Genomic DNA, 14,291 nt, shown 5'->3' with positions numbered 1-14,291 from the left:
CAAAAAACCCTTCCAACCGTCTTCATTGTTAGCTATATGTTTCACTGGTTGCTTGCCATTCGTTTGTTCATCCGGTAAAAAGGATTCATTTGTTGATGGGATCTATTTCACGATTTATTTCACGGAAAGGTTCTGAAACGAAATCTCGTCACTCATTCGCTTACAATATACCAAACCGAGTGTAGATTACGTTCATGTCTCTGATCCCGTCCCAATCATTGTTTTATCCTTATGTCACAATCCCCCGATGTAGGTTTGATTTTGCTATTTGAAACCCGGACCCGTCTATCCTTATGATTTTCATTTTTTTCGCTTCGCTTTTTTACATTTCGTTCCTTTCATTAAGCACTTTTGTTAATGAGTGAGGGCACATTTTCTATAGTCATTATGTGAAGTGAAGAGTCGAAAGGATTTCATTTTACACGCCATTAATACGCCACTCTAGACATATTTAATGCAAACGTTAATGAGAGAATCTTTTTGTGTGGAGGAAGTGGTAAACGGAAGGCTTAGATTTCAAGGATAAATATTATTTAGTATGGGCTAATTGGCGCTATGATATTTCCTCTTGAGTTTACATATTAATTGGATTTTCAGTCTGTAGATTATTTTAATTAAAATATTATATTTAATTTTAGATATTGTATAGATAGATCCGATATGCTAAAACCAAAGGTAAAGACAAAAACGTTATCTTCGAAAAACTTCAAAATTAAAAGTCAGTTATCCTTCCCTATTTTTATTGTAAGAATTCTTCCATTTCCAATGAAATGGTTTATCTACTAAGAACTCGAGCATTTATTGGACTCTTGTAAAGTAACTGGTTTATTTTCTTTTCGAAATAATATGTAATTTTTCTAACCCATAGCTGCGTCGGGGTAAAATCTCAAAAGAAGAAAATCCAAACCGAAGTCCGCTAGGGTTGTATCAAATATTATAGGATATTCAGGATAGTCAGGCTGAAGATAACCACCGACAAAACCAAGGTTCTTATTCCCACTTTTCATCGCTCTCTTTTGTATTTTGTATTTGCATTAATGGGCAAAACATGGAGAATGACGAAAAGCTGTGCTTACCGATGCGACACTGAATTTTATGTGGTTTGATGCAATAGAAATGTTATATTCGCTTTCGGGCGATTATAGCTCGACTACCAAACTCTATTTCCACCTCCACGTGGTGATTCCTGCGAGTTCTTTTCCTTAATGAAAAACTGTAGACGGAGAAGGATGAAGGCGAGTTTTCCGCGCCTAAAAGCGAGACAAATTGTACCAATTGGTCCTCCAGTTTGGCCTTGGGTAAGGCTGACAACTCTACACGAAAAACCGATGTTACAAAGCCACAGAAAGAGCCTGGGGATTATTCAACTAGCAGTATCCCACGAAAATGTTGTTGAAAATACCTGGTTTGTGTGGAAAGCGGTCCACGAACATATGCGAGCTTCTACTGATGGGACCAATTTCAACTAAATTGACCACGTGTTGATCGAACGCCGCCACCTCTCAGCTTTGATGATTGTCAGAACATATAGGAATGCCAATATAGACTCGGATCACTATCTCGTTAGCATAGTGTTCCGGACTCGACTCGGAGAAATTTTACCAACAAGTCAGTAGGATGAAGCCTTATACACCTCGATGCTCATCCTGCCGAGACAAAGAGAGAAATCTGATTTCCGACAGAATGGACATATTGGAGCGATGGGTTGAGTATTTTGATGAACTGCTCAACAATCAAAATATCGGCCAGTTGGAGGTCCCGCTAACTGAAGACGACGGACAAATACTGCCACCACCTAGTATAGAAGAAACAGTCCGTGCAATCCATCGGCTTGAAAATCATAAGTCGTCAGGAGCCGATGGAATTACAGCCGTATTGGCTAAATATGGAGGCGACCAACTGTACCAAGCAGTCCATCAACTGATGCTCAAAGTATGGTACACCGAATCAATGCCTGACGACTGGCAACGATGCATTATCTGTCCCATACATAAAAAGGGGGATATCACTGTTGAGACCACTCAACATCAACAACAGTCTAATACATACATCCTCTTTAACCTGTCCCTGAGAAAGTGATTTGCGATGCAGATGTAAATGCAAGAAGTACCATCCTCTTCAAGTCCACCTAATTACTGGCTTACGCTGACGATATTGACATAATGGAAAGAATAACCCGAAATGTCCAGTCTACTTTCATGCGGATCGAACAGGCGGCCCGAGATCTCTACCTGCACATTAATGAAAGCAAGCCGAAGTACATGGTGGCAACGTCAACGCCAAAAACCAAAGAACGAACAACATCGAATCGCACTGATCAAACGAAAACAATAAAGGAGACAACTTTGAGATCGTTGAAAATTTTTCCTATCTAGGGTCGAAAATCACAACCGCTAACAGCTATGACGACGAAATCCGCGGACGGTTATTGGCAGCCAGCAGAGCCGATTTCAGCTCAGAGAAACCGTTTCGCTGGAAACGTCTCAAAATACGGTCAAAGCTTTTACTGTACAAAATGAGCTTGCTAGTCCTTATATATTCCTCGGAGACCTGGGTTCTTAGCAAGAAAATTGCGAACTCTTCGCGTTCGAGAGAAGAATCCTCCGAAGATTTTTTAGCTCCCTACATGAGGATAGACTAGCACTATTTTTTTATGTTTTATTTAGGTAGCTAGAAAGCTAACAACCTATATAATCCACTGCGAAAAATTGACAGCAGGCACCTCTGCTTCTAAATTCGAATAATTTTTTTCAAAAGAATAAGTCAAATAAAACACAATAGAAAATGTTTAGGATGACTTGAAATATTTCAAACTTGTCTGGGTAAACCAATGATTAGATCGCGGTTCAAAACTCGCTGATACCAGAGGGATTTGTATCATCGCTGTATGTCAAATACCAGTCGACCCAGCTGTGAGTCAAGACAGGGTAATAACCAGCACCGTTACTGTCTTGAATGAAGTGTCCTAAGACACTTCAAGTCCCAGATACAATTGGACTGTCGTGCCAACAATTCTTCTTCTTTTTTTTCTCTTTCTTCAGCCTTTGTCCCGTTCACAAGCGGGGTCGGCTCGTCGTGATCGGCTTCGCCATTTGGCTCTATCGAATGCCTGATCTGGGTGCAATCTCGAGGCTTTCAAATCCCCAATTATTATTATTAAATAAATTTACCATTAAAGAGGACTCCAATGGTACCACCGATACAATACATTTCAAGTGCTAAACTTATCTGATTTGCGGGACTCCAAAAACAGAATTTGAAGTGGACCTGGTATATCAAAACCGCTTTCTCTCCTTGTTAGTGTTCGTAGCCCTCTTTAACTTTAATCATCTAGCATTTAACCTGCTACTCGCTGCTTTATGAGGATGATATTCTTCTAACCTGACGTAGCTGGAGCAGCTTAATGATGAAATGGTACTTTAAACTTATTTCGCTAGTACTATCGGAGAAGTAATTCTCGATTAGTTGAGCTAAGTAGCCAGAAATACCCAATTTCTTCAAGGTTTCCCTAATCCAATCTCAGTTATCCATTTTATTTCAGACAACTCGGCAGCGTGCATCAAACGCAAGGAGTAAAGGTGAAAAAAGGTAAACATGTTTTGCACTCTTTACTTAGGAAGTTTGGTATAGTCTACGGTTATTAAGCCCTCACGATACTCAAGTTTATTCTTTATCTTGTTGTTTTGAATCTAGTTTTTCTTTTTGATGACGGCAGTATGATTCTGCCCTTACTTCTGCTGTTATTTTAAACACATTTTCTAAACACCATGCTTTTGGAAATAGGTATCATGAACCTAGAAAAACATTTAAACAAGTTTCAGTGAAAAATTGTCCGGCTCGCTATTCAAAGTTAGAATGTTTCCCAATCTGCCACTCCAAAAATTGGTTAAGACAGCTCCAGCAGCTCGGACCATGCCGGACCAGGGACCAGGCCTCTAGTATCGCCAATAACTTCGCATGAATTGCACTGGTACTGGAAGACTGGACAATTCGGCTGCTTTGTTTATGTCCGAAAAATATGGCAATACGTCATTTTCAGTACTTACAAAATTTAGAAGAGATTCCGGTGCTCTTCAACGCCAGTTGGCAACCTCTTGATGTCACCGCAAAAGTAAAGAACTGGTTCACGAAACATTCCTGTGAAAGTTTTAAGTGATACATCAGATCTATGTGGTGTACCGCAATCTGGTTGAAACAAAATATTTACACCTCCTTGTTCGTTCTAAATTCCAACTTGGACCTTTGCATCAGAGTTCACAGGACAGTATGCAAGTAATGTCCCTAGCATTCCAACGTGTATATCTGAAACACTAAGAAGATTAACGGGGGTTGATTTGTAGAAGCTTTTCTTAAATTTTTTCACTTTTTTGATTATAACTATTTGAGAATAATCAACAAACGTCCAACAAACCGTTTTTTTGTACCTGCTTAAGCACCTTCATATTGTCAATATGGTGTCCTTCCTCTAACATATTCTTGGCCACCACAGATTTTGTAGCCGTTTTATTATTTTTCTGTTCTGCCCCTCTTTGATGTTTTGTGAATCTTCTGGTCACCAATCTTTTGGTTTGTCCGGCATAAAGTTTTGGATATTCAGAGCAAGATATCTTATATATTCCTCTCATTTCCGAAGTTTATTTTGGATCCATTTCATATGACAGGTTTTTTTTGGAATGTCCTGCTAGATCCAGTCATAAGATTATCATTTTAAAAGAACGCCGTAGTTTATGTGCCACAGGGGAGTAAGTTATACCTATGCGCTGTTCGTCCGCTTCTTTATCTGTCACACCTGTCACATGGTTATTGCTATTGATACGGAATTTGATAGAAAAGTGGGACCTATGAATCCCATTGTATGCAGTGAATAACCTAGTTCCACGTTGAATGTAAGGTGTATCAAATAAAATGTCTTTTCAGACATTGGTTGCAAAGGGGTTTTGAAAAGCTACTTCATTCTTGGAAATTACCCAACTCAAATATCTGAAAAGAAATATGGTGGTCCACGCGCATGGTATCTAGACCTCAAAATACTCTCCATATCAATATTTAAATAAAGTTAATAATAGTATATTACTGTATTTATTATAACTATATTTTCTAGAAATTGCCTGGTAGCCCCCTTCAACTTAATCCTAAAATTGCCAAATTTTGAAGTAAAGTAAATAGTTATAATAGATCAAAATTGTCACTTTTGTGCAAATTTCTTGCATTCTAAGACTTTGCATTTCAGTATCATTTTCAACTGAATGGTTTGACAAACTAAATGTATAAACATTACGAGGTAGGTAAAAATAGGGCAAACGCCCGCTTAAATATGCTTATACAGTTGAATCCCAATCGCCAAAGGACCGATTTGGTGTCGGAAAGCTATCTTTGGGGGCCGACAAATTTGTACGAATCAACCGGAAATACGAACTATGGATGTACGAATCATCGGGATTCAATTGTATGAGAAATAGGCAACACCTTTCATACCTTGTTTGGTGTTTGTTGCGAGTACAATGTAGTTAGTTCTCTCTTTCCATTGCTCCAGCTTTCAGTTTCATCATGGATTCTATCATATACGTTCTATGATATCCATTTTCCCCTTACAAAAGTGTTCTGGTGATAGATGGACAGTCAAGAGCTGATAGATCTTTGCATCGAATGCTGCCTTTTCTACTGGTCATTATGGAACGAAGTAATAAGGATAACTCTTTGGGTGTTCAAGGGTTTCCGGTAGATGTCCCATTGGAGCGCATAACAATTAAATGTAAAAATGGTAGTTTGTCGTTTTCTTCTATCTCTGACGGAAATGTAATCTTTGGGTGCATTTCGTTGATAGTGTTCAACTTGTTGTTTACTTTGTTTTAAGGGACAATTGTCAAAGTTTCATCGACATATCTAAGCCAGATTTTCGGTAGAACTTCCTTCTATTCCTGTTTTTTACTGTATTGATGAGATGAAGATTTCGCTCATTAGTGGGGATAATGGATTTCCCATAGCTTCTCTCCAAGTGGTCTTGAAAAATCTTCCTCTGAAAGTAAAATAGATTTCATTCATACAGAGGGCTAGCAATTTCGTGTATGGACTAACTTTTTTTTCCATTCCATAGAATTACCAAACTGTAGAAACCATTCTTCGCATTTTACCAGGGCTTCTTTTACGAGTGTGTCCTGATAGCTGAGTGATTAGAACACGAGGCTGACGGCGGTTCAAATTTCCCTGGTAGTAGTGAGGTTTATATCGTGATTTGACGTCGGATATCGGTTGACTCAGCTGTGAATGAGTACCTGATTCAAATCAGGGTAATTATCTCGGCCGAGAGCAATGCTAACCACCTTGCCTCCTATAGCGTACTGTAACCCTGTAGTGTTCCGTTACGGCGTTGATTGAAGTGCTCTAACACACTTCAAGGCTCTGATCCAATTGGATTGTTGCGCCAACGATTATTATTATTATTATTATAATCAATGTCATTGGTGAAGAGAAACAAATAGAAGATTACCCTCTCCTTCCCCCAATTGGATGGAGAATGCTTATCCACGAAAGACAAAAACCTCCATTACATGCACTAACATGCTGAATGAATATAATGACATGAATCTGCTACTCAACATATGTGAATGTATTTGCCTTTCAAGCTGGAAAGTCTACTGCTTCCTTTATGTATTGGATCAGCTTCTGAAGAGAAGGGTGTATCACAGTCATAGAAAATTACCCAAGAGAGCTCCCGAAAAAATTCGGGCACGGGGGGAATCACCCTCTTTTCCCCTCTCTCGCTAACCTTGACTTATGCGATCTCTGCTAACATAGTTTTAATTAACTTATCGATTTAAATAATCCCTTACTTTATTACCAAATCTATAAAATCTGACGGAAGTTCTGACAAATTAATTCCATATAATATTCTTACGGGAGAAAATTCCGAATCTCATTCGCTTCATATATTTGTGTATGCATCAGTAGTGACGAGCACGTGCAGCTCAAGCCACAATGTTAAACATCGCCACATACTTATTGTCCATACATAAATACGTAATAATTTATCAAAAAATTCTATCCCACTGGCACTGTGAAAACTCCGCACAATCGCATTCTGTTGAGGAAATTGCAAACGATAAAATTACGTCATCATAGCCCATTCCACCCACTTGTCACTTATGGAGTGTTGTGATTATTCATTGAAGTGATGGATTGGAAAAATGATTAACTTATAACATAATTGGATCATGGGCCAAATTTTGACTGGAAGATAATTACTATCGCCCAAGGAAGAATCAATTTCGTAGTGATTTGCAATTCGTTGGTTATGTTTAGGAATCCAATCTTAAATCCTTTGTGGAGGGTAGGACAAAGCCTGCTCTTCCTTAATTATAATCCCATGTAATTAGTATTCTTTATCAACTAAGCACAGCTATTATGACAGTTACCAAAATGTAAGTGCTGTTCAAGTAAAAAACGCTTAGCATAATTGAAACCGTGGTTAGAATTTAGTTCAAAACGTCAAGAGTTTGGACGCTCAACCTCCTTTGTAACTATGCCTTACCAGAATCTATACCTATGAAAAACTAGAGATTTTCCAATAAAGAGTTTAATGTTTTTTTTCAGCAAGCTTCATCAAACAAAGCTGTATGCGTCATTATCATAAAGCATCTACTTTTATATGCTCAGCATAACATCTTTGTTCCTCGCCCTTTTCTAATGCCAACTTTACACATAAATGTATGTATGTATGTATATACGACATGCTGAGCACATCATTAACAATCTAAGCATACAAGCATGATTAGGACCATTAGATATCCTTTCTATGTCGCGCGGATCAATTTTCATATCTTCTTTCTTCACATCACGAAATCAAAACAAAACGAACGTTAACGCTCCTAAAATTGACGATATCACGAAATTGGATGACATCCATGTTGGCAAATTTAGCTAATCAAATAGAAAGGAGACAAACGACATCATCGAATATTATCGAATCAAGTTTATCGTGAAATGATGCCACTTAGTGCATGAACTCCTTGATACTTTCTCCCGGCCTGAACACGTAACTCAGAGGAAGTTCCCAGGGTGCAGTAGCGCAATAACGAGGTGATTAGATATTGTGACTGCGAATAATTTGCGACAAATGGTTGTTATGCTGCAATAATTTGAACAATTTCAAAAACAAAAAGGGTAGGAGGTTCATTAGGAGTTTAGGAATCTATAAAGGAGGCAGTTTTCCAAACCCATATGCAGGAGTCTATATGAATTGCTCAATTTAAAAGTTATCATAAAAGGGCAAACGATCATATTGAGATCGTAAAAAGATCCATACTCCCCCTCATGGAATAATTCAATGATAATAGCTTAGTCACAGAGGACATTGATGTCCCGGAACCGATTACTTCAACCCTAAAGCATCGATGCGCATTTCAGCTAGGTTCTCTCTACTGAGCTTCAATCGAAATTCCTCTCAGCCCAAGGCATCCTTTCATCACCATTATACCCATTCGGATTCCGCTCATTATCCCCATCATTATTCTCATTCTGATAATTAAGAAAAAACACACGAGCACTAGCGGCCATTCGATGCTCAGTTCTTACTCCATAATTTGAATGGAGCGTATGCATTTTAATTCAGAAAGGCTGCCATCGCAGTGGGAGGGCCCGAGATAATTCAAAAGGCAAAAATAAAAATACGATGCCCACGTCAAGAATCAAATGTAGTAAGGAGTGTGTATGTAGAGTTGTGCTAAAAAGTGGAAAATCAGAAGGGGAGTTATGCCTTATGCCGGGCATTGAAGTGCTTAATGGCCGGAGGCCATAATTTGCGAATAATAAAAGGCGGCAAATATTTTGGAAAAAAGTAATAAAAGAAAGATTTTGGAAGTAAACAGCCTATAAGAGGTGCAAAATATGGGGTCTGGATGGTTGACCGTATGTGTTCTTTAGTATTGGGCAGTTCTTTATATATTTGCGCTAGATACGCATATGTATATGCACATGTGCACTTAAGTTACTAATAGTTTTGGACTTCAACATTAATTTCAGTTCAGTTTGTTTATCTATTTTCATTTTTTCAGTCAGTTGAAGAGCTCTATAGTTCTCTATACTCAAGCGTCACGAAGGGGTGGTAACGGGGAGATCACCTTTTGGAGGCTAACATAATAAGAATAAGAATAAAAAACAGGACAATAGGAGGACTCACATAATTTTCATCCCGAACCTGCTTTTTCCATATAAATTTCACCCCGGGTCCATGGTCACTCTCTTTGATTATCACCTTACGTTTAAGATTTTTTCAACATTTTTTGTTTCAAAAAATGACTTACATTTAATCGACAGTTTCTGCCCCGGTTCATGGACCATATTAACACCTTACGGATCATTTTGAAACAGTGCACAGAGTCTAGATATTCGCTTCATTTGCTCTTCATCGATTTCGTGGGAGGGAGGGTATCTGGCGACTATACGGAGGAGAGTGCATTCCGGAGAAACTGCACCAAGATAAAATCTGAAATCTAAAACCTGAAATTTGAGGTGCCAAGCGGAGTCCGCCAGGGTTGCATCTTATCGCCAATACTATTCCTTTTTTATATCGCTGCCTTGTACGGAGGACGTGGAACTACGCTGATGACATTCCTTTACTCTCTCAGCGTGTCATGGACCTTGATCGAATGTCTATGGCCCTGGATTTAGAAAGAGGGGCAAGTAGAGTTTGGCTGATAATTAACACAAACAAAACCAAGGTTCTCAGTCTGACAGGTTATCGCATACTCTCTACCTGTGTTAATGGATAGAGCATCGCAGGCGTCAACCGGTTTGTATATCTTGGATGCGTTGTTTTTGCCTACCCCGTCTATGGTGCCGAACTAGGTGTCCCTCGATGCCTTCGCTGTCTTGTTTAAAATCAGGAAACGCAGTTATCTCAGCACCAAGATCAAGTTGAGACTGGTCTGCGCTTGTGTTCTTTCTGAACCCAAGTATTACTTAAACGCTCCAAGCCTTCGTCAACACCTGTCTGCGTCGTATCATCGGAGTACGCTGGACTGGTGCTATCACAAATGAAAAACTTGATCGACGCACAGAACTGGCACTCACACGCCTATGATTGGAAGGCAGAAATGGCAGTGGATAGATCACACATTAGCGAAGGGTGACAATTGCATTGTTGGCTATGCCATACAGTGGAATCCACTCTCCCAAGTGCCCGAATGTGTTCCTCCAAGAGGAGACAGGCGCAGAACAGCAGAGGTGTGCCGATATCTCGGGATGTTGTGGGGGGAGCTGAAGAGCATTTTAGGTAACCACAAGCGACGGCGGTAGTAGTGGTTGACGTGCTACACCCCACCAACGGGTAAATAGCAGCCATATATGTATACATAGTTTTGGTATGGTATGGGTAATTGAAAATATTACCGTCCTCTTCTTCTTATATTATCATCACCTACATTTGATCTGCAGGTGATGCTTTATTCTTCGCTTTTCTTGTCGGCTATTGCTGTTGATGCGTTGTCCTTTGCATCGATTAGACAGTGGTAACCCCGTGCGGAATATCATCGAAACTTGCAAAGAGTTAATACATATTTATTAGTTATTAGTTTGGGTTTTTCATCGATAGATTTGTTGTTTCTGAAAGTGATATAGTTATAAAATGGTCCAATTTCAGATGTTCTATAATTGCCCGTTGGATTCGGCTTAAAATTTGATGTCATGCTGTTCGACAACGATTTTATAAAGGCCTTGTTCAAGAACGAAAAATTCATTTAAATTAAATTACCACGAAAGGCTAGAAGACCTAAATTAGAAGTGATCCTCTGGTTAAATTAGATTTATATGGTATTCAAAAACTGCAATTCTTCGGAATTAAACTAAAACTAGAAATTTAACAATTTCGCATAAAATTTCTAGTAAACGATAACTATAAAAATCTTCAGCTATTAAAAATGTTCAACTGAAAGAAATTACGATTTCCATAATGCAGGAGCAATAAATTCGCAAGAAAAGCGTTAATTATAGTACAATTTGCTCGAAAATTTACAGTATCGTTATCCATATTGTGACTTGTATATTTATGAAACTGTACATATACTTCTTGTCTAAAATTACACAAAATTTTCAAAATGTAATAATACAGTATTCTTAGATTTTTTTTGGGGATCGAGAGAGTCCTCAGTCCGCGATCCTCTTGATGGCGGGCCGAACCAATTGGAGAGTAGCATACTTCCACGGTTGTGGTTCACGAACTCCTCATTCTTAGGCAACCACCCAAGCTGCGAAAAGTATATCACTTACGGTTTCATCCAGGGCAGAAGCAATTCATCAGCCGTTGTCCTACCTCTGTTCTAAGAACAGCGTAACCGAAGTGGTTACAAGGTGGTATTTGCAATAATGATAATAATCTTTGGCGCAACAATCCATATTGGATCAGGGCCTTGAAGTGTGTTTGAGCACTTCATTCAAGACCGAAACGGTACACTAGAGTACACTGTAGGAAGCAATGTGGTCAGCAGGTATTTGCAATATCAGTTATAATCTTACGTAGCGTCTCATGGGCATGGAAGATATCACCAGTACCCGTATAGGTTTAAACTGGGTACCTCACTCGATTGTTCAAATTGCAAAGGAATCCCAGTCAACCCAGACCATATTCCTTCACTGTCCAAGATTCATGGAAGAAAAGAGAAGCTTAGGGCAATCTCAAAGAGAGCTCATGATCAGCGGCCAGGCTATAGTCGGCGGTTGTTTAAGTGGGTACGGTTTCATACAATATCTTTAAAGAGTTGATCATTTTTAATTTCAAATAAAATGGCAAAGTCAGTTACCACTCATCATTGCTGCGAATGGGAGAGATGCTTTTGTGAGTTTATTGACAACTTTATCTAAATATGAAATATTTTACCTGTAAAAAGTTCAACTCGGTATCAAATATCAAGATAATCACTGGGGTTATACGAAAAAAGGAAGACAAGGCTCTCAAGCTGCAACAAATGTTCACCACAGTAATATCCTTGGAGGTTCAACAACAATTGCAGGGATCTCAGGTAATTTGAATCTAAATATTTTCACTAACAATTTGAAGCATGTGTAAACCATTTAATGTACAAGTTACTTGCACTTCTTATTTAATACTATCAAAAATTTAGATATTTATATTTTTTTAATACTGTAGAAGTTCTAATGACGGTTTTCAGTCGTCGAAAAATTCATACATCACATCTTAGCACTCCATTAAATAACCCGTTTGACCGCACTATAGCAAATTCAGTTTCTCAGTACCTTACTGAGATTTTTTTCAGCGGATTAGGTATGTAAGAGATGCGTTTCATTTTTATTTTTGTTTCTACAGTTAATCTATTGTGGCCCAGTGAATTGAGGTTTAAGAATATACGAATATAAGTTTTCCCTGCTTGTCGTAAAAGGTGACTAAAAGGCATAGGAGAATTAGCAACCTGCAAATTTTGAAATTTTATTACTACCGAAACGTCAACAACGCCTCGGATAGTAACTGATTGAACTGAATGAACTGGTTTCTGAAATGTGCGCACGCTCTTCGACAACGGTAGTGAGGGTACTCAGAATGCTCGCTTTCTCCAACTTGAACGGGAATTTCAGCGATATAAACTGGACATTCTCGGCCTATACGAAGTAAAATGGTGAGACTGTGGAGAGTACTACTCTCCTTCTTGCGTCAATGTGCTTTTTTACTCTGGAAAGCCAAGTGCGGGCAAACACGAATCCGGTGCCGGGTTGCTTCTAACGAGTACCGCAAGCCGCGCTTTCATGCCCTGGGCGCCGGTTTCTGACAAACTTCTAAATGCAAGGTTGCGATCTAGGTTAAGGAGCATCACAATTGTACAATGCTACGCACCAACGAAGACTTCCGATATAGTGGAGAAGGATGCTTTCTACGAGCAACTAAACGTGGTTCAGGGGAAACTTCCTATAGGTGACATTGTGTTTGTGATGATTAGAGAAATGATAATGGTGGCAAGTTAGTCTAGTCAATTTCTGCAATTTCCACCGCCTCGTCATTTGTGGCACACTGTTTGAGCACAGAACCTGCCATAAGGTCAGTTGGGTTTCATTTCACCGACGCCGCACGTTCAATCAGATAGACCAATTCGGGATCAACAGTAGATTTAGGAGTTGTCTGCCGGATGTGGATGACAAGAGAGGTGCTGACATCGTTCTCCTGCATATTGCGTCCGCGCGGCGTTCTAACATCTGACTGACTGCGTAGTCGTGGAAGCGGATCGACGAACGGAAGAGATTGAACGCTCTACTGACCACTGCAAGTGTGTGGCGGACATGACGCGCTCGAACTCCGATACCAAGCGCAATCTCGAGAAGTTCAGCGTCAGTTCAGTGTCAGGACAGCGGAAGATGGCACAGATCACAATAGTTTCAGAACTATATACTGCATCACGAAAGAGCTTACATGCGATCGTGAATGTTTCGATGATCCTGTGAAGGGCGTCAACGGTCGCCTTCTCATCCACGATTATGAACAACTGAAGAGATGGAAAGAAGACGTATCCATTCTTAACCGTATTACATCTGGCGAGGTTCCTCCTCTTATGGATGAAATGGCTAGTCACCGTAACATGCGGATACGGATTGTTCCTTCAAGCAGAAAAGAATTCATTTCGGCCATCAATTATTCAAACGAAGTAAAGCTGCTAAGCTTGATGGTCTCCCCGCACTGTTATCTATCACTGCACCTGCAGTTACTGCAGATCGGCTGCTTCCACTCGCGACATTTCGCAGTGAGTGCAAGAAGGGGATGGTCGTTTAGATTCCAAAAAGGGCACACGTTTGAATGTGACAATTGGAAGGAAATCTACGTGCTGCCTGTCGTCACAAAGATAATAGCTAAAATAATCCTGGAACCCATCAAAGAACATCTCAAAAGCGTGATCGACAGAAGCGGGCTGCCTTCCGCTTCGGATCCTTCTGTATTGACCACATCAACACACTACGGATCATTTTGGAACGGTGCGCGGAACATAGCCCTTCGCTGCACTTGTTCATCGATTTCGAGAAAACTTTCGAAAGCGTGAACAGGGAGTGCTCTGCACAGGAGCGGCATTCCCGAGAAACTAATAGCTATTATCAGAGCGACATATGATGGCGCAAAGTGTCACGTACTGCACTAAGGTAAAATCTCGGAGGAACTTGAGGTCCAAAGCAGAGTTATTATTATTTTTATTGATGACGTTTTTCAAGCTGCCTTGTCCAAAGATCGGCGAGCAGTTCAATTCAAGCACCTCGACTACACTGATGACATCTGGTTGCTCTCTCACCGGTTTCTGCTGACAGTG

At 39.7% G+C, this 14,291-nt stretch overlaps 1 long non-coding RNA gene across 1 annotated transcript in view; it reads left to right on the top strand.

The window, feature by feature from the left end:
- The window catches only part of LOC119655869, an 87,653-nt gene extending 76,634 nt beyond the window's left edge, over window positions 1-11,019 (top strand). The window contains exon 3 of the long non-coding RNA XR_005249964.1: window positions 10,637-11,019. This is a non-coding gene — a long non-coding RNA (uncharacterized LOC119655869). The remainder of the gene's footprint in view (window positions 1-10,636) is intronic.
- The last annotated feature ends 3,272 nt before the right edge of the window (window positions 11,020-14,291 follow it).

The sequence above is a fragment of the Hermetia illucens genome, chromosome 4 (genome assembly GCF_905115235.1).
Source record: "Hermetia illucens chromosome 4, iHerIll2.2.curated.20191125, whole genome shotgun sequence".
Classification (NCBI taxonomy): Eukaryota; Metazoa; Arthropoda; class Insecta; order Diptera; family Stratiomyidae; genus Hermetia; species Hermetia illucens.
This window is presented reverse-complemented; position numbering and strand designations above follow the sequence as displayed.